This window comes from Schistocerca piceifrons, chromosome 5 (assembly GCF_021461385.2).
Source record: "Schistocerca piceifrons isolate TAMUIC-IGC-003096 chromosome 5, iqSchPice1.1, whole genome shotgun sequence".
Taxonomy (NCBI): domain Eukaryota; kingdom Metazoa; phylum Arthropoda; class Insecta; order Orthoptera; family Acrididae; genus Schistocerca; species Schistocerca piceifrons.
In genome coordinates this window covers 22,304,969-22,332,327 of record NC_060142.1, presented here as the reverse complement: position 1 = coordinate 22,332,327, position 27,359 = coordinate 22,304,969, and the positions used below count along the sequence as shown (strand labels likewise).

At 38.9% G+C, this 27,359-nt stretch overlaps 1 protein-coding gene across 1 annotated transcript in view; it reads left to right on the top strand.

Moving 5' to 3' along the window:
- The first annotated feature begins 3,713 nt into the window (after window positions 1-3,713).
- Window positions 3,714-27,359, top strand: part of LOC124798603 (UDP-glucosyltransferase 2-like) — a 109,062-nt gene continuing 85,416 nt past the window's right edge. Inside the window, exon 1 of the mRNA XM_047262076.1 lies at window positions 3,714-3,802. The gene's annotated coding sequence lies outside the window, so the exon portion shown is untranslated. The remainder of the gene's footprint in view (window positions 3,803-27,359) is intronic.

Genomic DNA, 27,359 nt, shown 5'->3' with positions numbered 1-27,359 from the left:
CCAATCCTTACACCACGCATTTATTTTTTGCAAATCCTCCTTAATTTGTTCACAACTTTCGTGTGATACTACTTTCCTGCAGACTACAGCATCATCAGCAAACAGTCCAATGCCACTGTCAATACCATCAACCAGATCGTTTATGTAAATCGTAAAAAGCAGCGGACCTATTACGTTGCCGTGGGGCACACCTGATGTTACACTTGTTTCTGTTGAAGTCTGCCCATTCTGGACGACATACTGCTCTCTGTCTGTTAGAAAAAATTTTATCCAACCGCATATGCCATCGGATATTCCGCAAGCGCACACTTTTAGCAGCAAGCGACAGTGCGGAACTGAGTCGAACGCCTTTCTAAAGTCGAGGAATTTGGGATCCACCTGGGAGCCGGTATCTAGAGCGTGTTGTATATTATGTACCAAGAGGGCCAGCTGTGTCTCGCATGACCGCTGTTTCCTAAAACCGTGTTGGTTTCTGCAGATGAGTTTCTCAGAGCCTGAACACAAAATATGTTCCATGATTCTATAACAAATCAATGCCAGTGAAATTGGCCGGTAATCATGTGCATCCGATTTTCTACCCTACTTATAGATTTCTATGACGTGGGCCTTCTTCCAGTCCCGTGGAACTTTCCGCTGTTCCAATGATCTCTGATAGATGATGGATAAGAATGATGCTGTATTTGTAGGATAGTCAACATAAAAACTTACAGGGATATCATCTGGGCCAGATGCCTTCCTGGTGTCTAAGGATCTTAACTGTTTTACAGTCCCCAAGTGCACTAAACACTATGTCAGCCATCCTTGCGTTTGTTCGATAATTGAAAGGGGGAATGGTGCTGCAGTCCTCTACCGTAAACGAGTTTTTGAAAGGTAGGTTTAGAATTTCGGTCTGCTGTTTAACATCATCCGTTACATTACCCATACTGTCAGCAAGAGAAGGTACTGAATTATTTGTAGTATTGATAGATATTACATACAACCAAAATTTTTGGTAAGAATCTACAGATAAAATATTGCTTTCAAATTCGTTAAATAATCTCCCATTGACCTTTTGACAGCTGCTTTCATTTTGCATAATTTGTGTTTGTCAGCAGGGCAGGGACTGTGTGTAAAATGACTGTACAAAATTCTCTGCCTTCTCAGGAACTTCCCAATACGTTTGTTGAACCAAGGTCGCTAATACCTTCTTCTAGATTAAACGATCAAAAAGATCAGGTCTGTTTGTCACCATGATATCTAATATGTTCCCATCTGGAGTTGGTTTTCTAACCATTTGCTCAAGGTTGTATGTTGAGAGCGCTCCTACGATCACTTCACACGAGTCTTTGCTTCTGCCGCCTGTGGTAAACGTGTTTTCGCAATCAATGGACGCCAGATTAAAGTCTCCACTTATAACTAACGGATAATTTGGATATTTATTTCCTACGTACTTAAGACTTTCCCTGAAACGATCTGCGACGTTTGTTGCGGATGTTGGTGGTCTATAAAAACATCGTATAACAATGGTCACTCCTTGTATGGTTGACAGCTTTATCCTATTTCACAGTCTGACCCAGTATCGATCTCAACTGCGTTTAAACAGCTTTTAACTGCAATGAACACACCACCTCCCATAACATCAGTCCCATCCTTACTAAACACTGTCCACTCCGAGTTCCAAATTTCACTGCTGTTTATGTCTGGTTTCAAGCAGCTTTCAGTACCTAACACAATCTTGGAATTACTGCTGTTTATTTCGGAGAGTAACTGGGCGATCTTGCTACAGACACTTCGACAATTTACTGACATCAGATTTAGCATATTTAAATCCTCTGGAATGACCTGTTTAGGCGAACTAACAATTTTTAAAGTTGGCACACCCACATCAGTGTCATGAACTGGTAATTTTTCAGTCCAACACTTTGTTTCCCGTTCGGAGGAACTTAATCTAATAAAAACCCATGTGCACACCACAAGTCTTGTGCTACCGATGTAGCTGCTTCCTGTGTGTAGTGCACCCCTGATCTATCGAGGGGCGTCCTACAACCTTTCACCCCATAGCCTGGGTCGAGGAATTTGCAACCATTTTCATCAAAGAGTCGATGTAGCCTCTGGTTTAGATTGTCCACTCGACTCCAGACCAGAAGACCTCGGTCCACCCTGGGTACGATGCTGCCAATTGTCAGCTTGGCAGCGATCGTCAGCTTGGCCCTTTCGCCAATTTAGCCAGCTGTCGAAAGGACCCAAGTATTTCCTTGGAACCCCGATGACTGGCATCGTTGGTGCTGACATAATCTCAGCTGGCTGCACCTAGTACAAAAAGATTAACTCATCCAATAAAAGAAACTCATAAATGTGTTTCATTAGTTGCTTTCATTCAACTTCTTTAACTTCAAATATTACAACAAGAATAAGAAATTATATACTAACGCCGAAACAATGGACGCTCCTCTTCGTAAATACAGTTTGAAAAATGTAGCAAAATTTATGCAGTCGAAGAAACCTAATATACAGATTAAAGAAGATAAAATGAAAAAGCATTTGCTAATAATGTTCCTAAACTTATCCCATTAGAGCTCATAAATATTAATTTCAATCTAGCTGATGGAATGTTTGTTAGACATAATGATCATTTTTATAGAGAAACTAATATTATTTCTTCATTTAAACAAAATGCTGAATTTGGAGGACCAATTTATCCAATAAATATTCAAATTTTTCACATATTTCAAAATTGCTGCGTTTCAGTGACAACATGGTGGACATGAATGACCAGTTACAATATTTGTGAGACTGCTTTCCTAAGGAGAGGAGACAACCGAATCAGATCTTGCTTCCAGGCGAAAGAGGGAGCAACGTTATACTGATGAGTAGATTGTACAGCCAAGTACTTTTGCAGATTTGAATCGGTTTTGTACTCACTGAAACAACATTACATACCCTCTCAGTCCCTGAAATTTCGTTTTGTTCCCTCCTCCTTTTCCAGTTACCTGACTTTCTGTGTCATGCAGCGTATTTCAGGTGAGTATTAATTACTTCTACCAGTTTCTATTTTGTGTTCTATTTCTCTTGGTCATCGTGGGTTATTTTGCTCTCAGATGACAAAAAATATGTATTTGCCTAGTACCATATTCATTTCCTAATCTAATAACCTCACCGTTACGTAATATAATTTATTTGCACCTTACTTCCGTAGTATTGCATTTGTTGATGTTAATATCGTAGGCTATTTCGAGGACACTCTTAATTCTCTTATAAACTGACCTTCCAAGTCTTTTGCTACCTGTGAAGGAATTACAGTATCGTCGGAAGATGTCTAAGTTTTTATTTCTTCCTTATAGTTTCGCTTTCCCTTTCCCCCTTTCCCTCTCCCCTTAGCTTCTTCATTGCTTGCTCCATGTACAGATTAAACAACACGGGGATCGACTGAACCGATATTCCCTTCTCTACTACCGCTTCCTTTTCATGTGCTACGACTCTTAAAACTGCAGCCTGCTTTGTCGTGTAGATGCTCTATGACTCCCTGTATTTTATCCCTGGTAACTTCAGGTGTTTAATTTGTCACTCACTTCAATTGGCTGAGCACACAGAACTGAACACGTCCCGTTTTCCTTCTACGGACGCACGCACGTTCCTTCGCCCCTCTAACTACACAGACATAAAAACCTGCTCCCGGCCCTGACAAGCGTCACCGGTCGTGGTCGCCCAGATAGCGGCAGCCCCGCCGCCGACCATCGCGCCCACTGTGCAGACAGGGGGCCCCTCACTGCCTCACTCCACCGGCTCCCGCAGCCCACGAGCCTGCTCCCGCTGTCCACTCACCGTGAGTACTGCGTTCCAAGTCCTTCCCCGTCACTTCCAATCACTTCAACTAGTTATGGGACTTTTATAGAGTCCTAGGTTCTTACAGCACTCCGGACAGTTTACTTGAGGTTCCACTACACTGCACAGTTATAAGATTAATACGACGTCACTACTTGGATTACGCTGCAGTGTCTGCATAGTAGCCATCCTTGTCTGCGAGTGCTGAAATCGCAGCATGATCACAAATATCTGCACACCAATGTGTAATGCGGGAGTCACCACTAACGTCACGTGAGGCGGACCCGCCAGTATTAAAGGAGGCGGGCAGTACTGGGTTGTTAGTGGAGCAGCTACAGCTCCAGAACGGGTCTGTCAAGAGATCTTATCGACTTCAAATGTGGACTAGGAATTCGGTGTCAAGCGAGTAACAGCTCCACCAGGGGCATCTCAACTCTTCTAAAGCTACCAAAGTCCACTCTTGGCGATACTGTTGTGAACTGGAAAAGCGTTTGAACAACCATCGTTCTGCCACCACCAGGCAGATCTCATGTACCGACGAGCAGGAACCGTAGAGGAAAGGGGAAGCTGGCTAAAAAGAAATCTCATGAAATCAACAGAAAGATAATGTACATTCTTCGGGGCCTCCAGCGTGAAATGTGTAGCTGGTGACTTTACACATATATGAATCCAGGTCCGCTGCTTCAGTCGTATTTCCTTATTCCAGTTGGCCTATTATGCCAACAGCTACCACCGTCAGTATATAGAATTGTATCATTAGTCGCTTCACAGTTTTTAGTTATGTGTTATGGCTATGTATTGTGTGTATACGTTTTCTTTCTTCTCGTTATTCTGGACTTCCATTTCACATCGGTGGGCGTTGTCGCTTGTTAAATTGCTATGATTTGGTGATCTATGTTTTTGACAATTTGTTTGTCATTTTTCACATCAATGGATGCTGTCAAAAGTACTTTAGTTTATAGTTATATGTTAACAAATTCCTGACAGCTGAACAAGAGATGATATTGGTTCACAAACTTGCTTTATAGAGGCAAAGAACTAAGTTGGTTAATCGTTTAATCTTTGCTGCTAAATTTGTCTTTGACTATGAAGTGTCGGTGTTTATCCTACTTTAAGATTTCAATAAAATATTCTATACAGTTGTTACTTTTAAAATTTGTTTCTCGTTTTAGTACAGTCTATGGTTATTTAATGGTGGGCATATATATCACCATTTCTTTAAGAACGTTCACCATTAATCCCTTCCGTATTACGTAGAGGATTTTCGTCGCTTGTTCTATACGTTCTGCTTTGTGGTTCTCAGTCTGTAATGAGAAGGAAAAAATGGATACATTACGCTCGTAATTTCTCACGCACTCTCAATATCTAATGTCAATATTTCATCCTGTTCGACATATATAACTATTTTTTACAAATTTTACATTCGATTTTGTATAGGTATGGGTTGTTGTGAACTCGTAATTGCGTTTTCCCTAAATGGATTCACTGTAATTTTTCACTGGTTTATTAAGAGAATTTTGCTGTTGTATTGTTTAGTAATGCATTCAATATATTAGATATGTTTCCTAGATATATAATTTTATGTGTGGGGTTTCCGTTTCGTTGGTGATTCTCTTACAAATTTTATGTTGTTATGGATTTCGTTATGTGTAGTTTAGTGTTATTTCATAGATTTGAATTACTGTGTTTGGTATGAAATCGTTCTGTCGGGCAACATATTGGAGTACAGCAATTTCTTTGTGTATGGTTGATTTTTTGGCGGTAAATTGATCATTCTACTAATCATTGTGTGGAAATATGCATATTTATGCGCCTTATGACGACAGGATTTTGCATCTACTAATAGATAGTATCTTCTGCTCTCAAAATCCTTCATCAATAGTATCTTATGCTCCTGTTCTTCATTCGCAGTTCCAAGATCGGATTCCATATCTTCAGGTAGACGTGACAAAGCATCCACTATTTGGTTGTGCTTCCCTTGAACATATACTACTGTCAAGTTATACTCTTGAAGTGCTAAGGTCCATCGAGAGAGTCTCGCATGAAGTAACTTGCATTGTTGAAGAAAGGACAACGCTTGGTGGTGGCAGTAAACAGCCGTCCGCCCTCTGTTGGTGGTACTGGAATTTACTGAATGCCTGCACCACCGCTGGTGCTTCTAATTCCGTTGTAGTGTACGATCTCTCCCAACACGATGAAACTCTACTCGCAAACGCGATGGGGCAAGAGGTTGGTTGTCAATCAATATTCTTGATACTGAACAAGCACGCTCCCAGTCCAGTGGTGGACTAGTCAGACAACAATCCAAATTCAAGGTTCATACCAGGGTGATGCAGTAGTCTTGCATTTACAAGAGCATTCTTGGCATTCTAAAAAGCAGTTTGACATTCTCGCGTCCACCTCCATGGTCTATTCTTCTTCAATAACTGATGCAGCACCTCCGCATTCATAGACTGATCTTCAATGAAACGGCGAAAGAATGACGTCAGACCGAGATAAGATTTCAGCTGTTTCATATTGCATGGAGCCGGAAAATTCTTTATTGCACTGATCTTAGCTGCGTCGGGTAATATTTCTTTGTCGTCAATCATGTGTCCGAGGAACTTGACCCAATCGAGTGCGAAGAGAGTTTTTTGTAGGTTCGCAGTAGTTCTTGAGCTTTCAAAAGTTGTAAGGACTCTGGATAAGGGTTCTGTGTGGTCTTCCCATGACGATGTAACTATTAAAATATCATCAACAAAACAATGTCAGCTCATTTCCAGTTCCGGACCTAAAACAGCAGCTAATGATTGAATAAATACGCCGGAGCTGACATTCCGTCCAAAAGGTAAAACTTTGAATTGAAAACTTCGTCCAGCATATACGAATGCAGTATATTGTCTTGAATCGGGATTTAGTTTGAGCTGCCAATTGGACATTTGGAGATCTATGGTGGTGAAGAACCTTTTCCTGTCAAACTTCTGAATGAGTTCGTCAATGTTTTCCGAATGGGTCCTAACTACTAATAATAAAAGGCAATAAAAGCTGGTAATAAGTTGAAGTGGACGACATTACAAATCTATATTGGATAAGAGTCATAACTTATCCAATCAATCACGTGAAAGAGTATCTAGAAAATGATAGTCCTTAAATAATTCAGTTTAAATAATACAGACCTAATATTCAATTTCAACCAAGATCACGTAAATCTGCGTAATCACAATGGTAGAGACTTCCCTGAAATTGATAAATCATTTCTATTTGTCAAAATAACAAAGTCCTGTGCTTTTAACAAGGCACAAATAGCCCCGGGACAGCGGGAATTCACGTCAAAGTTCCCTGAAGCAATTCTTATGGTGATCGCTCACAGGTATAGTTCGTACCAACTCAATGAGTCAAAGTCCCACTTCCATTAGAAATCCATTAAATATGTAAAGTATTCACGACCTCTAGCTCAGTTTCCATCACTCACTCCTTTGCAATATCAACTCTCTCCTCTGTCACGTCTCGAAACGAAGCTCATCCTATAACCTCTCAACACCGTTTCAACACTCTATTTCTTACAGAAAACCCACCTTGCTCCCAAGAGCCATTCCTAGAATCCTAATGTCCCAAAGCCACACCGATCGAGCCAATAAGAAACATTCGCTCCCCTTCAAATAGCATGATCTGCTAAAAGCCGTCATGGACTGTGCGGCTGGTCCTGGCGGAGGTTCGAGTCCTCCCTCGGGCATGGGTGTGTGTGTTTATCCTTAGGATATTTTAGGTTAAGTAGTGTGTAAGCTTAGGGACTGATGATCTTAGCAGTTAAGTCCCATAAGATTTCAAACACATTTTTTATAGACAAGAGTACACATATAACCAAAACACATCTATTATTCACAGTGTAAGGAAAAGACTATAGTAAGAAGATTGAGTGTCACAGAGCCGGACTGGTTGCAGTTGCTTGCCTGTATTCCGTAGAGTTGACTGCAGTTTTCATTAATGGTATCAGTGAGCATATAGATTGGCCTCTCTGCATACAGTTGGCCGCACAACTCGTCCAGTAAATATGCATACAACAGAAGAAATACACAAAATATACAGATCACATAAATACAATACATACATTCATATTATCAAGGATATCCTGATAAGTTGGTCGCCAATTTTTCTCCCTTGGCCACTAGAACAAATATTAAGCATTCCCGATAAGAGTAAATGGAAAAGACAGGCAGCCTCGAAACTTTCCGCTGAAAAATTAATTGTAACTACTGTTCTCTACTATTACCTGGTCCTCTTTCCTTCCTAGTATTAAATGATTTAAATAAATCTGTCCTTTGTCGTTACGTTTTAGTGTGAAAATTGAAATTGACCTTTTCATGAAAAATAAAATATTTAATGCTGTGGATCTTAATTACTGTCTTCTTGGCTGAAAAAGAGAAAATTATCAATCTGTTCAGCAATGTCTCCGGTGCAACCGAGCGCACTCAAGGTTAAAGTTTTTCTTAACAGTCGGCGTAAGACACAGCTTTTCAAGATCTGCGTCGTAATGTAGCTCTGAAAAATTCTTGACGTTGTTATTGAAGAGCAATTCAGACAGATACCATTCTGAACAAATATGATTCTGTCGGTAGGGCAAGTTCCACAATTTTTCGCTTTTCACAAAAGAGAATCTGTTCATTCCAAAAGACCGTGATATTAAACAGGGGTTGCACAGTACTACCTAGCATTCAAAATCCTAAGTCTGCTGCTTGCTTGCACTTTATATCGTAATTATTAGGAGAGGAAAGATGAGCATAATATTCACTTTTAAACTCAGAAAAATTTTACCTTTTAAGATAACAATTATTATTTCATAAAACGTTCTTCTCAATGCACAGCTACCACGAGATTCATTTTCTTACAAAAGCGTATACTGACAAAAATTAATATTATCTTATATCGCGCAGCAATGGCTGCTGTCCTTTCCTTTTTAACAAATAGAAGTACACCTCCTTTTAAAATACTTTCTTCTGTAGTCAGGTCTCAGCTTAGAGAAGAAAATCTTTAGTAAAATCACGGAATACACAAATGTGTTAAAAATCACGGAACGCTAACAAGTCAACGCTATTATTTACAATGCTGCGCTCTCGCTAGCGAAAGCGATAATTCATTTTATGAACTGATACTATAGTCGTTGTTTGCTCGTCTAACTCTTCCATAACTTCCTTCGCCTCCTCAATAATACTAGCAAAATAGCCATCAGCATTAGCCCTCATGCCGTCGTACACCCTGAGCGTCGAATCTAATTTTGCTTTTGCCACCGGGACGTCCAAATGTTCAAATGTGTGTGAAATCTTATGGGACTTGAGTGCTAAGGTCATCTGTCCCTAAGCTTACACACTACTTAACCAAAATTATCCTAAGGACAAACACACACACCCATGCCCGAGGGAGGACTCGAACCTCCGCCGGGACCAGCCGCACAGTCCATGACTGCAGCGCCTTACACCACTCGGCTAATCCAGCGCGGCCGTGACGTCCAAGCAATGGTCTTGTAAAATTTTGCTGACTGGATGTGTTATAAAGTCACTCATTGTAAACGCACCTCGTTTGACAATATGACTGCAGCGAGTGTTTTGGGTGGCTTTTCAGAGTTGCGAAACGCTTGCTGGACGCTGTAAAGTACGATACTACTTCTCCAGTAGTACCAGGTGAGTTACAACTTTGCAACTGCGAGACACAGCGAGGTTGAGCTGATGACTTCGACACGGTGCTACTTGCGCGTTGATGGTTTTCTTTTTTGTTGTAGCCACAGCTCCTTTCAATTCTGACATATTAACTGAGCAACCATCACAGCCTATACCCACACAGGGGTCCAGTGACACTGAAAGGCTTTCCATTCTCCTTAGAATCGTAGTACCTAATACTTCACCAGTAACGCTACGCTCTTCATCTTGACTCTCCTGAGGTTCATCATCAATGTTTCCACTACAGTTATAGTCTTTATGGATGTCAACGAAACCCAAAAATCTTTCTTGTAATTTGCCGTGACCATCAACAGCTAAACTCAGTTGGGCGATGTGCTCTATTTCCGTAGTCTCATCGAAGATTATGCTGTAATAATATCTTTCAGTTCCTCCAGTATTCTCGATAACATCACTGTTTGACAGTATAATTAGGTTCGTTACACGTTGTTTTACTTATATAAGTGGCGTTCGCTTTAGTGGTCTCAAGGTGATGTTTTAGTTTCGATCTCCAGCGTCAGTTCTAAATCTTAGAAGAACTCTGAAGTTTCCTCGTTACTCACTATACATTCACGATCATTTTCATTTTCTAATAGACTCCCATCATCTCTATGCCTCCGCAGAGGAATATTTTGCTTTCCATGAAGTATGATTGGTTTTATTATAGGTACAAGACGATATCTGTTTTCATTCTGCTTTCCGTTCACTGCCTTGACAGTTGATTTACGACCTCAAGTTCGCGGTTGTCTCCTGTCGCCAAAAATAATTTTGCATCTGTTGACGTTCCTACGAGGTACTTGAGCTGGAAGTGGGTCTCAAGGTCACTATCTTTACCAGTAAGTCTGGAAAACTTTGTTAGTGGTTCAGTCACAGGTTTCTTGGCGACAACAGATTTCCTCCAACCGTTTTATTATTCACAAAAATTGAACAGTTAGTGCAAAGAAGTACCTGTTTAACTTGTGAGAACACTAGCTATGGATACTGTTCAAAGTGATTATGGTGCACTTGTCTGCGTTCAACCCGTCCTCTCTTGTTGTGCTCGGAAATAGGAAAGATATAACCTTTTTCAGGTTTCCTGTTTTATACCACCACTAATATTTCCTGACGCTAATATATCCAAATAATTGCCAATATCCGTGAGATTAAAGGAATTAGTCGATGAACTTTGTTGTGGATGTTTCGACGAAGTGCTAGGATCTGCCTGTACATCTGGTGATGTTCTTGCGGCTAAATGGTGACCGGAATCTTCAGATATTTCTACTTTTCTTTTTCTTATTACATAACGATTCATTTCATTATATTGTTACGACGTAGGTAAATTAGATGCAAGTTATTCTCGAATAAACACTTTATTCGCACTGAAAAATGCAACAATAGCACACTTAGCACTAATACACACACGGTCATATTCCGCGTATTTCTAACATCGCTAAGCACAACACTGACTGAAGTCCGTGGTAATAGCCAATAGTTGCAGTTGTTTACCTTTTATCACTTCCAAGTTATCGCGACGATTGTAGCTTTCTAACTGACTACCTGGCAGCGACTCTGCTTCCCTTGTACAAAGGGCGTTCAAAAAGTTTTGCACAGTCGTCTCTGATTTTTTATTTTTTGCAGGAGAGGAATGAAATTTTTTGTGAACATACTTGGAACATTCAGCTATAAGTTGGTGTATAAAAGTATTTTCTTTTACTTACAGGTGAGCCATAATGGACCGTGTAGTAGATGTCAGCTTGCGATAACGGTCGATGATGGAGTTCCTCTTCAAGACCGGTAATGACTCTGCCACCGATTCAGAGGAAGTTGCTTCCTGTTTATGGGGAGGATCCAGTGGATCGCAGTTGTGGTTGCAGAGGTTTAAAGAAGGTGATTTCTCTTTACTGGACAATTCACGATGCGGTAGACCATCGACGGCAGTGAGAGATGTGAATAAGGAGACCATTGATCAGATCATCCAAAATGACAGATGTGTGATGACACGATCGCTTGCTGAAATGATTCGTTTGTCACTGGGTAGTGTGATGTCACTGGTATAGTCAGTAGGGTATAGAAAAATCTGTGCAGGTCAGGTGCCTAGATTATTGAAAAGAGAAATGAAAACAATGAGGAAGAATGCGTGCGATGGTCTTATTAGGACCTTTATTGAAGAGTGGAAACAGTGTTTTGACGGCGTCATTGCCCAGGATGGAACATGCTTTTTTTTTTTTTTTTTTTTTTTTCGAACATGAGAGCAAAACCCAATCCATGTAGTGGCGTCATACGGGTTCCCTCGGAAGAAGAAACCAAGACTTTCACGAACAGCAGGCCGAAAGCTGATGGCCTTCTTCCTCTGGGATCAGTGTGGCGTTATTTTCATTGACTTTTTGGAACCTGGCTCCACAGTTATCTGGGACAATTACTGTCTGTCTTTGGGCAAGCTGCGACGTGCCATCAAGACCCACAGACCACAGCTTCAGGGTCACCTCGTCAGACTACACCATGACAATACCAAATCCCATGAAGTATTAATGACACAGGAGAAAATCAGGAAAATGGGTTGGAAAATTGTTCCTCATCCTCCCTACATTCCGGACTTGGTTCAAATGGCTCTGAGCACTATGGGACTTAACTTCTGAGGTCATTAGAGCCCTAGAACTTAGAACTACTTAAACCTAACTAACCTAAGGACATCACAAACATCCATGCCCGAGGCAGGATTCGAACCTGCGACCGTAGCGGTCGCGCGGTTCCAGACTGTAGGGCCTAGAACCGCTCGGCCAGCCCGGCCGGCTTTCGGACTTGGCTCCATCTGATTTTTACCTCTCTGAAGGCCCACCGGCGCGATAAATCATTTGATAGTGAGAAAGACCTTATTTCTTGTGTCAAGCGATGGTGTAAAAGTCAATCTCCAGAATTTTACCAAAGGGCATTTGCATCATGGAAAGAACGTTGGGCCAGATGCGTCACAGCTGATGGAGGCTACATTGAGGACGCTCAACGTATAGCTAAATGTTCCAAGTATGTTCACAAAAAATTTCATTCTCCTCCTGCAAAAAAAAAAAAAAAAAAAAAAAAATAGAGACGTCTGTGGAAAAGTTTCTGAACGCCCTTTGTATATACCGGGTGATCAAAAAGTCAGTATAAATTTGAAAGCTGAATAAATCACGGAATTATGTAGATAGAGAGGTACAAATTGACACACATGCTTGGAATGACATGGGGTTTTATTAGAACCAAAAAAATACAAAAGTTCAAAAAATGTCCGACAGATGGCGCTTCATCTGATCAGAATAGCAATAATTAGCATAACAAAGTAAGACAAAGCAAAGATGATGTTCTTTACAGGAAATGCTCAATATGTCCACCATCATTCCTCAACAATAGCTGTAGTCGAGGAATAATGTCGTGAACAGCACTGTAAAGCATGTCCGGAGTTATGGTGAGGCATTGGCGTCGGATTTTGTCTTTCAGCATCCCTAGAGATGTCGGTCGATCACGATACACTTGCGACTTCAAGTAACCCCAAAGCCAATAATCGCACGGTCTGAGGTCTGGGGACCTGGTAGGCCGAGCATGACGAAAATGGCGGCTGAGCACACGATCATCACCAAACGACGCGCGCACGAGATCTTTCATGCGTCTAGCAATATGGGGTGGTGCTAATAAAACCCGATGTCGTTCCGAGCATGTGTGTCAGTTTTTACCTCTCTATCTATATTATTCCGTGGTTTATTAAGTTTTCAAATTTACACTGACTTTTTGATCACCCGGTATGTCTCGGTACTTTCGAGAACATTCGCTTCCAGAATGCTGCCATGCAGTCTTTTATGGAGTGTGAGTAAATACCTACTGTGAAAGCGACAAGCCAATATGTACCTTACGACGTTTTAATACAAGAGCGAGTTTCCACTAAGGACGTCATTCGGCAATTTAAATGTATTGTCGATTCCGTTCTTTTCTACTGCATTCGACAGAGGGCATTAATAGTAACATTGCGTTTTTAGAAATCTTCTCGAAAGTCCCTATTACCGGAGATATACGCATCAATGGTTTCCCATACCTAAGTCGTATTACGAATTAGGTATGGCTAAGTATTGTTACATTATTAGTAAAAATATTGTTACGAGTCTGTAACAATATTTTTACTGAGAAATTACTGCGAATTACTGCTATTAATACTTCACAATCAACTGATCAATCACACTCTTGACTACACTACACACTTGCACTTGCTACAATTAGATTTTACTTATTCATTCTTCAGTCTTAATATTTCTGCTTCTGAATGTAAGCCAGCTTCCTACGGCGAATAGTCCGTATTTAGTAACACTACGTATCGAAGGTTCTCTGTACAAGAAAACAGCAGAATATTCGCGATTTTTCTCGAACAAACGCCAGACAGAATAACGTATTAATATCATTAGAATGGCCGCGACTTTTATCGTAGGTACGTGTTAGCTATCTATGTGTCAGACAGAAACGTAGAAAATACGATGACGCGGACGTTCGTGCTACATAGGAAAGTACAACTACTCGATAACTCGATCCAGTCGAGTCGACTGAATAAAGAGACGAACGAATGGTGTGTGGACTGATTGGCGGGGGCGGACCGGGTGGCATTGCAGGTGGTTCCGCAAGGGGGGTCGCGCCTCCCCCCCCCCCGCCCCCCACGCATATCCGCCACTGCATAGTGTGATAATTGTTTCGCTTTTAAACGTCCATCGACAGCAGAAAATGATTTGACGTTTGAGAGACCAGTAATTGGGTATCTCCCGATGTTGACGACTTACCTCGTTGTTCTCACGCAGACCCTATATCGTGCGTAAGCAATGTCCTCCTTCCTGTTTTCGACGTGCTCAGCCATCGAAGCGTTACGAAGATAACGGGTTGCGTTGTTTACTGTCTCATATCTCAGTACACGTCAGCATAGCGCATTTACAATGAGCAATTACGTCGCTTTCGCCTGACGTCAGCTGAGATAGGGCAGAACGAAGTTTCCATAAATGTAGCGTTAAAATTCACCACCTTCGCTGCTCTGAACTTCCGTGCATTTTACGACCAACATTCACATACTCCATTTCTTATTTGTTTTAGACACAATTACGGAACAGTGATCGTTAATGTGTGTTAAATTGGAAAAAAGCGTGTAATGTGTCACTCACTTTTCTCTGGGCATGGAAGGTCAATTTTTCAAAAAATTTACTATGACAAACGTACAGGGAAGTTCGTATTAATCTGATAGTAAAATTTGGACATTGGTGTATGGATAACACTAATAAGAATTATTTTAACATTAATGACTAAGTATGCCAACGGCCTTGCGCCAGTGATAGCACCTGTTCCCGTCAGATCACCGAAGTTATGCACTTTCGGACTGGGCTAGTACTTGGATGGGTGACCATCCGGTCTGTGGAGCGCTGTTGGCAAGCAGGGTGCACTCAGCCCTTGTGACGCAAACTGAAGAGCTACTTAATTGAGAAATAGCGGCTATGGTCTCGTAAACTGACATACGGCCGGGAGAGCAGTGCTGACCACAAGGCCTTCCATATCCACATCCAGTGACGCCTGTGGGCTGAGAGTAACACGGTGGCCAGTCGGTACCGTTGGGCCTTCCCAGGACTGTTCGGTCGGACTTTAGTTTTAATGACTAAGAATGAAAAGCTGTTGCTGTTAGTGTTCAGTCTGAAGATTGTAGCCTAACACGTGCAAGTCCATTCATTTTCCTATAACTATTGCAGCCTACATCCATTTCTTAACCTTCGGTGCTTCCACAGGTTACCAGATTGACTATTCCTTCATGCCCTAGCATGTGCATTATTGACTGAATTCTTTTTGTAGTTCAACTATTTATTTTTTTCCAACTCAGTACAACACCTCCTCATCAGATATTAGACCTACCACTTTAACCTTCTCTAGCACCACATTTCAGAACCTTCTATTTGTTTCGTGTCTGAACTGGTTTTTGAACAAATTCTACTTCCTTATATATACTTAAAGACAAAAACTTCCTCATATTTAAACGTATTTAATGTAAAAGTAGATCCTCTTTTTCAGAAAAGATTTTCTTAATATTACCAGCCCATATTTTAAATCCTCTCTACTTCGACCATTATCACTTATTTGCTGTCAAAATGGTAAAATTCCTCTAAACGCATGAGTGATTCATCCCTAAAGCTAATTGCCTCAGCATTACTTCATTTGGTTAGACTACATTTCACTAACCTTCCTGCAGTTTTCTTGGTGGGCATCTTCTAACCCCATTTCTTTTCCCTGAACTTCATTTCCTTCCCAAAAATATCACTGGTTTCGGTTACCACTTGCTCAGTGTACACACTGAAGAACATGAGGGTAAGTTACAACCCGGTCTGACTCTCTTCTCGACTTTTGCCTCCCTTTCATATTCAGCGACTTCTACAGCCGCAGGCTGGTTTCTATGCAAGTTGCAGATAACCTTCACTTCCCTATATTTTATCCCTCCTACCTTCAGGAAGAACTCCAACGAGTATCGTTCAGTAAACATTGTCAAAAAATTTCCCTATATCTACAAATACTATAACTTAAGTCTGCATTTTAGGAACCCATCTGTTAAGATGTGTCGTAGCGTCAGTATTGATTCTCATGTTCCTATGTTTCGCCAGAATCCAAACTAATGCTCCTTATCGTTGGCCTGTATTTATTTTCCTATTTTTCTGTAAACATTTCCTGGCAATTTCGTGCCTTATTATGGAGCCATAACTGATAGTTCAGTAATATTCACAGCTATCAACACCCTTTCCTGGCAATTTTAGTTATTTCGTACCTCTTTATGTCGGAAGATGTTATACGTGTCCCATATCTCGCACAAAAGATGGAATATTTTTGTCACGACTGTGTCTCGTAACGATCTCAATGGAGGGCATATCTTCTGAGCCAGGGGCCCTGTTTGTGAAATATAAGATAAATTACCTGTGATTCGTGTCTAATACAATAGAAAGAAATGTGTAATATCCTTCACTTTAATCAATAGACAGGATGTCGTTTGCTTTAAAGAGTCAGTTCAACCATTCGGTTATAGCTTATACCTTTGACCACAGGGCTGTTTTGTGCCAGGCAGAGAATAAATGATGTAATTATTTTATTTAAAAATTACTATGATTTTACTTTTATTTCCTGGGTTTGAGAATGGTCCAAATGGTTCAAATGGCTCTGAGCACTGTGGGACTTAACAGCTATGGTCATCAGTCCCCTAGAACTTAGAACTACTTAAACCTAACTAACCTAAGGACATCACACAACACCCAGTCATCACGAGGCAGAGAAGGTTTGAGAATGGTGGAGTTTAGTAAAGCATTGGTTTGTAATCACTTCTAGGTTGTGCAAATTACATTGTGACTCATCTATGTATGGCATCTCTGAAAACAAGCTGGCACATAACTGGACATATAATGTTAAACACGTTGGCGCCTGGTGTCAATTCCGTACATAAATACCTGTGAAATTGTCTGCACCAAGAAGGATACACCAGAGAGGAATGAACTGCGTATTGCAGAGTGTCTAAATGAGGGGAGTGGAGTTACAGATCCATACATATCGAACTCTGAGAATTAGATTCTGCTTGCAGCCACTACATCCTGCGGCCAGGGCTTCAAATCCTTGTGTGGTGTGATCAGAGAGCACACAGGTACAATTCTGGAAAGTGATCGTCCATATTGTTCCCATAACAGTCTGAGGAGCATCAACAGCTACTTGAGGACTCTAATAAAGTAGTTTCTGGCGAACCATTTCCATGACATGGCCCATAAACGATATGTTACGCAAACATGCTTGCCAGGGAAGTGATGATTCTTCGTAAAAGTGTCGGACGTACGTCGCCATATGAGGACAGTAATACGTCAGCTGAAATATGGTGTGCAAAAGTACCTCAAGGACTGCTCAGTCATGAACCTTCCTCGCTTCCTGTTGACATCGTCCTGAATATGTAGGAGTTGAGATAACGTATTGTATTCCAGAGCGCCTCAAACCAGCACAGTAATGTACACGGTTGTTCACTTGTATTCTTTATCAACGCTGCATGCAGCATTACATTCACCATGGCAGCTCTATATGTATCATAGGAACTGCATAGCTTTGATTATATAGTTGGTAAGTGTTTCTGTAGTGTTGGCAGAAGAGCCAACACCGTGTTGCTAGAGGAGGCCGAAATGCACGCTTTTAATTACACGCTGACTGGCGTGAGGTCTGGAACAGTTAAGGGAATAAATAGTAGGAAATAAAGTACGTAGTTGATATAATACTTAACTTTAATCCACAATTGGTATACATCGCTCTTGACGGTACGTGTTATAATCTCAATATCAAATGCTATGGCGCCTTGCTAGGTCGTAGCAAATGACGTAGCAGAAGGCTATGCTAACTATCGTCTCGGCAAATGAGAGCGTAGTTGTCAGTGATCCATCTCTGGCTATGTCGGCTGTACAACTGGGGCGAGTGCTAGGAAGTCTCTCTAGACCTGCCGTGTGGTGGCGCTCGGTCTGCAATCACTGACAGGGGCGACACGTGGGTCCGACGTATACTAACGGACCGCGGCCGATTTAAAGGCTACCACCTACCAAGTGTGGTGTCTGGCGGTGACACCACAGTTTCCAAGCAGCACTGTCATCTGCACAACTTGCAACCACATGCTCAGAAACATTGATGGCAATGTTGGAGCAGTACATCTCTGAGCCAGAAGTTCTCACACAGAACACAGTATAATATTGAACTGGAGGTAACTGAGGTAGCAGAAGTAAGTGGAGCTCCCCAGCATTTGCATTCCACAGGGAAGAAGGTTAGCAAGAAAAACAGAACAAGTGCTTTGTGGATGCTTTGTTTTTTGAGTAAGAGAATCGCTTCCGAAAATCTGGCTCATGAATTAATGGTGGATACATACTTATTCCACAATTTCGTAAAATGATTTGAGTGTTTCATAAAAACAATACATCCTACAATCTGCAAGGCCAATACCAATATGAAAAAATGTATACCAGTTACAACTGGATAGGCGACAACCCTTCGGAGTTTGGCTACTGGTGATTCATAGAGAAGTTTGGTGTACATCTTTACTAGGCGTTTGCAGTTTCCGTTGGAAGGACTATAGCTAGTCATTAAGGTAATCTCAAATAATAATAAGTAGTAAACGGGTAGGTTGAGCGAACTAGGGGATTATTTAATAAGAAAATCCACCCAACCTGAAAAAATAAAAATAAAAATTTACTCAGATAATGAACTCCAGATTGTGAAATTCGCATCAGTCCTTTATATTACTATCTTTGAAAAATTGGAAATCCCATTAAATTTTTAATCTATGTAAATATGAGTAATGTGAGTGATGAATTAGAATTAGTCATCTTTGTTAATAGAAATTATAAACCAAGAGAGAGGCTAGTTGAATGTAATATTTGCAAAAAATGTTTCAAACCATCTGTAATTATAGAAAATTTGAGAAGTCAGGATAATAATGACACTATTAATGTATTTATGCAAATTTATAAATAAGAATACAAAATGAGAGTCAATAGTTATGCTGAAACTGATATACGTAGAAATATGAGTGGATATAGGAAACTCAGATTCCCTCTTTTTTATGACTGTAAAAAAGCAGCAAATTATAATTTACCAATCAATAAATTACCAAAAATAACACAAAATTATGTCAAAGCCTATGCCTTATTATTAATAGTTCCTCAGTCAATAATTAGAGAATTAGAAGATAGAGAATGCAGTAAAAATCAACTAATAAATGCACATCAATGGTACAACAAATGCGATATGAATTTCATTCTTTATTAAAACATACAGAAAAATTATTTCAATCTTATTAAAATATATTAAATAATAAATAATTTTTAATATCCACAAGGCAGTGTATCATAATTTTCTAGAACTACTGTTTTATCATACTGAAATGTGAACTCTTACTTAGCCTGTTTGTTGACTAGATTTTTAATATCAACATCTCTAGTGATTTGATTGTATTCTAATTCTGTCTTTTCCTTTATTTCACTTTTGATTACTCTTACCAAAGATGTGTCATTCAGCTTTATAATATTCTTATAATTTAAGATGACTCCCTTTACTATTATCCAGGCTTTTTTTACCATTTATCTTATCATAATAACTTTTTGGGCCAGTTGAAGCCCATTCTGTAACTCAGTTATTTCCTAACTCATCAGTTCATCTACCTAACTTACAATCTGTTTCCACAATATTATCAAAATATACTACACTATCCGTTCCATAATATATAACAGATCCTTTTAGTTTATCTAACATATCACACAATCTAAGCTTTGCATTTGATCTAGTGAATGCAGCTATAAAAATATTTGTAGCTGTATTTTTTTCCACATAATAATCCCTGAAAGTGGCTTTATCTGAACTATATCGTTTTTAATGAAATTATTTATATTATCTAATTGATCATCGAATGATATCTCATAAAATCGCTGTAAATTTGCTATGTATTCTTTTTGATTCCTACTTTGCCTTTGCCCATATTTCCCACATAATGAATTAAGACATATCTTAGCAACAGCTCATTTTCCTGGACTTTCCATTATTCTACTGGGATCTAAGTCAATATTTAATTTCTCTTTAACTTTCTCGATATACTCACTATCAGTTTCAAAATCATGTGGACTGGTTTCTAATTTTATTTTCATAAAATTTTTCACGTAATTTTTAAATATGTTGCTTTTATTTCTAAAATCCCATTCTTCATAGACACCTGAAATTTTATATCCTTTTTCTACAGCTTTCTCCATCAGTTGTCCATATTCCAATAGAACTTCTTTCGTCATCGTTGTGAGTGCATTTATTTATTTTTTCTTGAGTATATATGACACAGAGAGGAAACAACAGCTTTCCATTTATGGTTACTCAAAAAACAGGATGATACAATCTTTTAGGTGGCACTACTTTACATTTTATTAAACCATACTAATTTTTACAATAATATCTTGGTCTATATATTTTTCTTGGGTGCCATTCAGGATAAAAATCATAAAATTGCACAGTAGGATAAAGACTACAACGTCAATATATTTTATTTTGGTGTTAACACCGTCTGCTTTAGCTCTTAATTTTACTGTATTTGTTTGACCACCATAAAAAGTATCTCTTGGATTCAATGGTTCGAAAAGTTTTGGTAACTGTGTGTTTTAAGCATCTTATACTCTGGAGAGATAAGCCAGTCACTTTCCCAGATTTCTACTAAATTATATCCTTCATTTTGTATTTCTGCACATCTTGTTAAAGTCTTTTGATAAAGATCATCCATGGTTTTTTTTATTTTTATTGCTAATCGTCTCATTTTTAAAACATTTTTTAGAACCATATCAAAATCAACCATGGTATTGATAAACAGTATTATTTTCTTCATTAAATCCATGTATGTTTGCCCTGGTTATTTTTACTCCTCCACCATTAAGACCATGCAAGATATTATGATTGTTGAAACCTGTTTAACCACCATATGGATTCTATACTATAATTTTCTTTTTGTGTTTATCCTATACAGTGATTGTATTTTCAGGTAATTATGAGATCTGTAGATAGCTATACAAACACCTGAAATTGTCAAATAATGGAATGGATCAATATTAGTTATCTCTAGAAACTGTTTTAATAATTCTGAACAACCTCTTCCCAATATATCTATTGCAGAATTACAGAACTCATTAATTTCTTTCTTCATATTGAATGCATAATTTTCTTTAACTCTGGACCTATGCCATTTCAGAAATTTTTCTATATCTTTCGGTTTCATAGTGTCAACACAATAATGTTGAGTACGTGGAATTGGTCATATGTAATTTTCATTTGCATGTGTATTCAATGAATGTGGAAAATATCTTTTCTTCAGTTCATTCAAATCAAATGTTTTTGGAAACTAATTAATGGATCTTGTTCAAAATTATTGCTGTCTATCATTTTTAGACCTAAGTGTTTTATCTCTAATAACATCAGCTTACTTCCCATGTACATGGTATATGGTTTTATTGTATTTTCAACGCAGTAAAAATGTTCAAATGTGTGTGAATTCCTAAGGAACCAAACTGCTGAGGTCATCGGTCTCTAGACATACACACTACTAACTTAAACTAACCTTGTACTAAGAACAAAACACACACACGCATGTGTACACACGCACGCATGCACACAAACACACACACACATACCAACACACACACACACACACACACACACACACACACACACACACACACACACACACCTATGCTTGAGGGAGGACCTGATCCTCTGGCAGGAGGGGCCACACATTCCCTGACATGGCGCCTCAAGCTGCATGGCCACTCTACATGGCTTCAGTACTTGACAATGAATTGTGAATCATATTTTTAGCATAGTGAGCTATGAAAGTGTAATACTTGTTTTTTCTGATATTACCCATTTACAGAATTCACCACTTGTCTTAAATTTATATACAGTATTTCTTTTAAAATTGTAAACTATTATGAGATTTAGAATATGTATACCAGTCATAATCAAACCACATGTATCTTTCTGTATAGGTACAATTCAATCTCTTAGGGAATTCATCTTCACAGCACTCAAACTATTTGCTGGCAACCATTTATTCACATTCCCAGCTTGGTAAACATAAAAATCTTTAAATTCTCCATTAATATAACAAACATGCTTATTACAATTTCGACAACCTTGTACTATAAAATCCTCACCAAATTTTTTTCACAAATACCATCTTTTTGCAATCTGTTTTGCATGCAAAATACATGATTTTCAGTTTTTTACTAGTTGATTACAGTTGATGCAAAGTTCGAAGTTATGTTCATGTTCTTTAGATCTCAAACAAATCATTTTAATCCTTAACGGTTATAAGTGGTATCACAACTTCTTAGTGAATTTTTAAGCATTCTTCATTGTAACTGTATCTATTGCAAGTTTTCATAGCATATCTTGTTTTCCACAGTTTCGTGTCCTAGGCCATTGCATGGTATACAGATTTTTCACTCTATTTTGAAATTATGTTTTAATTGTTGTTATATGGCTTATTACATTTACCACAGAACCATACTGATTCAAAGAAAGCCTTAATACGATTGATTACATCAAAATGGTTGACATCTTTATACTGACAAGTCTTTATTTCTTTCTAAGGCCATTGTAGAAAGCTAATTGAAATTCTCAGCATGTGCAATATTTAGCTCAATATCCAACAATTCTTCAACATTATCTCCTTCTCTAATTTGTGTAGTTAGTTCTCAACCCAAAATATTATTTTCATAGTTTGTTAAAGCCATTATAATTGCTCTAGGACAACACAAATTATCACTACTATTAATTCTTGTGCTACATCTTTTAGTGTCTTCATCTTCAACTAGATTATTGTTTTTTTACCTGCACCACCTCTGCCTCTAGGACTTGCTATCATCTGAATAATAAATGAAGTACCTGCTTTACCAATAGTCTCATCAGATGTTAATATATCTCTTATTTTGTCACACAAAACATGAGCAGCTTCTCAAGTATTATTTGATGTCTTATATCCTGCAGAAATTGTGTAAGACATTTATGGATTTTCCAATGTTATATTCAGCTTATCTCCTTTTCTAAAATTAATTAAGTTTTTTGCTACTTCAACTATAGAATTGAGTGCTTTCATTATATAATTTTTTTCACTAACAGTATTCAGTTTAGCAATATCAGCATCATAAAGACAATTTTATAATTAATAGCTTGAAATTTTTTGTTAATCTCGTTTTTATTTCTTTAACTTCAAAAAAATGCTTTTCCGATGGCTCAGTCTCTTTTCCTTGCTCGGATAGTTTGCTACTCAGTGGATAAATTTGATCTAGTCTCACTATTTTTTGTTCTCTAGGTAGTCGAGTTTTTCCAGTAACATCCTGAAATTTGTAACAATAATTTATATTAGGTACATGTTTTGTTCTTTACCTGGTCTTTCTGAATAATTCTGGATGAAATTGAAACTCCTGTAGCCCAATAGTACTAACTAACTCTGATTTCTTTAATGACATACTCATTTGAATAATTTATATAATCATTTATATTCATTATTCTTTTAACTTTAAAAACATTATAACTTCTAATTACTTTATAAATGATCTTCAATTCCTTATGAATATTTTTAATTATGTTAAATGTTTTTGAGTCTACTGATTATTGAATAGTTTTGATAAATGAAATAAATTCATTATCAGTTTTTGGTTCTAATGATGGAATTCTTTTCAAACTCATTATTGGTCTTATTTCCAAAAATGCTCATTTATTTAGTCATAATATCATTAAACTTATATTTTTCTTGCTGCATACCGAAGCTTACTTCAGCTGCTGGTGCAAATAGTTTAAAACAAACAAGCATAAATGGCCACAAATTACTCCATTAAATTTTGTAGTCTCTCAGCATTGAAGTACAAATCATACTTTCCCAATTTATTAAGGCAATATTGTAGCTTAAATAAGTAAATTATTATCTATTGTGATCTATATATTGAAGGCTTCTCCTTTACTTGCGTGGGTTTCGTGGAAAGATAACTGTTCTAAAGCGCAAGCTGTTGGCATGGGTTTGTTTTCGTTATCGACCACAGTAAGTTGTGTGATTATTCAGTAATTTCCGGGTAGTGTCGGTGTGGCTTTATTTTGAAGGGTATTGTGCATGTATAGTTTGCATTCGGTTCGTGTTTTCTGTGTCTCTATACATCTGTATAGTCAATTTTACATATTGTGCAGTAAAGTCGTTAAGTGGAGTTTCTGTTTTAATAAGAGTATTATACATATTTCAGTGTACCCCTATTCAAATTTGTCGTTAGAAAATATGAGCATCTTCAGTTTCTTACTCTTTTGTGATTTCCGCCACTGTAACCTACACCACCAATTAACTTAGCACTGTTTACATTTGCCTGCTGCTACATTCGCCTGACGCCCAGAAGTTCTCTGCTCATCTCACCAGAAGCTAAGTTACTTTGTACTAATTATTAACTGGTACAGTGGAATTATTTGTAGTGTATTTGTATTGTTTAATCCGCCATCATGTGTGACAAATGTGGATGTTATCGTAAATTAGTGAGCATGGGAGTGAAATGTCAGGATTGTGGATTGGTGTTTCACTGGGGTGATTATAGCAGGGTAGCTGTTATAGTGCCAGATGAGGTCTGTCAATGGAGTTGGAGGTTATGTACCCATGACAAGAAAATCGTAAAACAGGGAAAAAAGACATGTGCCCTCCAGGCTGAACTAGAAATGGCATACTTAGAATCAGACAAGTTGAATGGGGAAAGAGACAGTGAGAGCTTGGAACAGGTAACAAGTCGTAGTCAGAAGACGAAAACCCCAGAAATCACTTTCCAGATTCCAGTAAGCAATCAATTTGTTTTGTGACCTGAAGTAGAAGAGCCTCAAACAGTTTTTGAGCAAACTAGGGTGCAGCAGACTCGTAGTAACAATTGTAATGCTAGCAAGCAGAAAAAAAAGAGTTCTGCTGTCAGGTACCATTCATGGGAGAGGTGTAGGCCAGTTCCTATGGGATAGGCTAGGAGTCGAGTACCACGTCACAAGCATTGTGAATCCCAGTGGTAAGCTTAACCAGGTTAAAGATAACCTAGGGGTCTTGAGCAGAGATTTTGATGGCGAGGACCATGTTCTTATTGTAGTGACGTAACAAGACTGTTACGCCACACGGTAGTAGCCAAAAGAAAGGCACGCTAAACTAACGCTGTAGCCGATAGTGCACGCACAGCAATAAGCATACGGGCGTGAAGTCTGGAACATAAAAACTTATGAATGAATAAGAAGAAAAGTATTTAGATGCTTTTTACTTATCTTTTATTTAGTTCGTGGAATACATCTCTCTTGAATACTCGTAAGCTATAGTCACTGATACAACTGGCGCCTTACTAGTTCGTTGCCATGAACTTAGCTGATGGCTATTCTGTCTCTCGGCTAATGAGAGAGAAAGGCTTCATACAACTGGGCGATAGCTAGGTTCGCGTACAACTGGTCGGTAGCTAGGCTCTCGTACAACTGGGGTCGAGTCCACTCTCGTATCACGAGACCTGCCTTGGTGGTGGCGCTAGGTCTGCGATCACAGTGGCGACACGCGGGTCCGACATGTACTACATGGACCGCGGCCGATTTAAACTACCACCTAGCAAGTGTGGTGTCTGGCGGTGACACCACACTTATAGTAGGAGGAGCAGGGAACAGCCTGGCTAGCACTTCAGAGTGTAGTATTAGGTATTACCTGCATGTAATAGGAGCAGCAACAGCTCACACTCGTGTGAGGTTTCTGGATGTTTTGCAGCGCCATGACCAGCCTTGAGTTAATACAGCTGTCAACCATGTTAACAGAGAACTGGGGGGAGGGGGGTGTTACTGTTGGCAGAAACTAAATCTCGTATCTGTGCTGTGGCTGTTGATGCAATTGGGAAGTGGCGTTACTCTAGTCATGGCCCGCACCTGAATGGGGGGGGGGGGGGGGGGGCAGGATAGATTAGTTGCGCTTCTTGCAGAAAATGTAAGAAGGGCCACATGCACATAAGACAAAATACCTGTGATTACTGGAGTCAGAGGTAACGTTTTTTTGGTTAGGGTCATGTTATAGACAGAGAGTATTGAAAGAGATTAAAAAGAACAGTGCCATAATGTCTGTAGCAATATCCAAAGAAATAAAATTTGTGTGTTTCATTAGAACATTAGAGAATTGAAAAATAAGATAGATGAGCTTCTTGTATGCTTAGAAAATGGGGTAAATTGTGAAGGTATAGCTATTTTGTGTGTCTCTGAACACTATGTTACTGCAGGGATGGAGAAGTTAAATTTAAGTGATTCTAGATTAGCATCTTATTCATGCAGAGTCAACATGGAAAAAGGAGGAGTTGCTACTTATATAAAAACTGGACACTTGAAACAAATAGTTTTTGTGTAGGTCAGGTCCTTGAAGCATGTGCTTGTGAGTTTCTAGTCCAATATACTTCTATAGTAATTTAACGATCTACAGATCCCCTCAAGGTAACTTTCAGCTATTCATGAAAAATCTAGAGGCAATATTGAGCTTCCTGTCAGACAAAAGGAAGCAGTTAGTGGTTTGTGGTGATTTTAATTTAGATTTCCTAAAATATACAGATATGGAAAGTAAGCTAGAATCTTTGTTTGGTTGTTTCAATCTAGTATCTGTAGTCAATTTTCCAACTCATGTGCAGCAGGATAGTAGGTTATTTATCGATAACATTTTCGTAGACAGTGCTCATGCAGAAACTGTTAATGTGTATCCAGTTGTTAATGGGTGATCTGATCATGATGGTTAATGGAAATAACACATATAGCACCCTACAGGCTTGAGGCAGATTCATACAAGGCTGGGAGGCTTATTGATGCGAACCAGGATACAGAGTCTTAAGAGCAGCCTAGAAGAGGTAGTATGGGATGAAGTACACCAGAAAATGATGCTGATGCCAAATTTAATTTATTCCACCCTAAATTTGTCTCAATATTTGAGAGTTGCTTTCTTGAAATGTTATCCAAGAAAGGCATTACAATGTCAAGTAAGCCATGGATTACTAGGGAATTAAGACACAGAGTAAGAGAAGGAGGGAAATATATGTACAGACCAGAATAAGTCAGGATCCGACATTACTTGCTTGCTACAAAAGATACAGTAATATTTTAAGGAAAGTCATTAAGAAGTCGAGAAGTTTATGTGTCCTGACAGAAATTAATAATGCAGATAACAAGATTAAAACTATATGCAATATTGTGAAATGCGAGATAGAGCAGCCTGACAGTGCACAGCATACCATAGAAATAAAGCGAAATGATGATGTCGTGAGTGATCAATCACAAGTTACAAGTATTTTTAACAATCACTTTCCGAATGTA